At 44.3% G+C, this 1,059-nt stretch overlaps 1 long non-coding RNA gene across 1 annotated transcript in view; it reads right to left on the bottom strand.

Moving 5' to 3' along the window:
* Window positions 1–601: 601 nt before the first annotated feature.
* The window catches only part of LOC120375174, a 2,617-nt gene continuing 2,159 nt past the window's right edge, over window positions 602–1,059 (bottom strand). Inside the window, exon 3 of the long non-coding RNA XR_005586483.1 lies at window positions 602–988. This is a non-coding gene — a long non-coding RNA (uncharacterized LOC120375174). The remainder of the gene's footprint in view (window positions 989–1,059) is intronic.

Below are 1,059 nucleotides of genomic sequence, written 5' to 3'. Positions count from 1 at the left end.
TAAGCCTTGCAAGTAAAAGTGCTGGGAGCTGCAGTCCTGAAAGTGGAAGGAGCTTGTTGACACAAAGGACCGTGAACCCGCTTGAAGGCAGAGGGGTAGAGGGTGGGGGTAGTGAGAAGGCATCTTCAGTTCCTGGAGCAAAGATACGAGGCATTGCAAAGGTAATGAACTCCGCTTATTACAGACTCGATCTCCTTTTCCCCATGTAAACGGCTTGACTTTAGTGGGCTTTGTCTCAGACACCCTCGCTTGCACCGGTTCTCTGTTAGAACAGAGTACCGTATACACACTGAGCAGAAACTCCTGCAATCTAACCAGCACCTATTTTAAGAGAGGTTTCTCTGAGGAAGGAACCTCTACATTTTTTTGAGATAAAGAAACTAGCTGTTGCAAAATTAGCCTCAAATCTTTTAAATTCTTATTCCTCCTTTACAGTCACAGAAGCATCGTGTGGCATAGCTACAGAAGGCTGGAAGGGAATTGAAAACATATTTTAAAATGTAAATGAGTTTAGCCAATCTGACACTGTTCAAAGGGTATAATGAGGTGCACATTGGGATCAATTTAATGAAGCAAAGATGAAGGATTAATGCAGATTGAAATCAAGCTAAAACTTTAAGCCAGTATTTATAATGTATTTAGCGATGGGACCAAAGTATCTGACACAATATGGAGAAAGGCACGTGCAGGGTACATTAAAACAGACTCTCGGTGAGGCGGATTGGGCTGGGGAACGCCACCTTTCGGGACCATGGTGCTCCCTCGGATGTATTCCTTCTTGCGCAATCGATGGAGAAGCATTTCCAGTGGTAGCTGTTACTTTCTAAAGCAGCCGAGCCAGGTGCCTCGTGCTGCCCTCAGCAAGGTAGGGGGGTTCTGATGTGGGGGGGAAACTTGCAGGAACAGATGGACTGGATGGCTCCAGTCAGTCCATTGGAAACCAGCAAGAAAGGGTTTTTGTTCAAAACCCCCAACAATAATAACTGATCTAATTAGAAAGCAAACAGACTAGTAAAAAAAAAAAAGACACTTTTTCAGGAGAGGTATTTTCTTCTCCGA

The sequence above is a fragment of the Mauremys reevesii genome, linkage group 11 (genome assembly GCF_016161935.1).
Source record: "Mauremys reevesii isolate NIE-2019 linkage group 11, ASM1616193v1, whole genome shotgun sequence".
Taxonomy (NCBI): Eukaryota; Metazoa; Chordata; order Testudines; family Geoemydidae; genus Mauremys; species Mauremys reevesii.
This window is presented reverse-complemented; position numbering and strand designations above follow the sequence as displayed.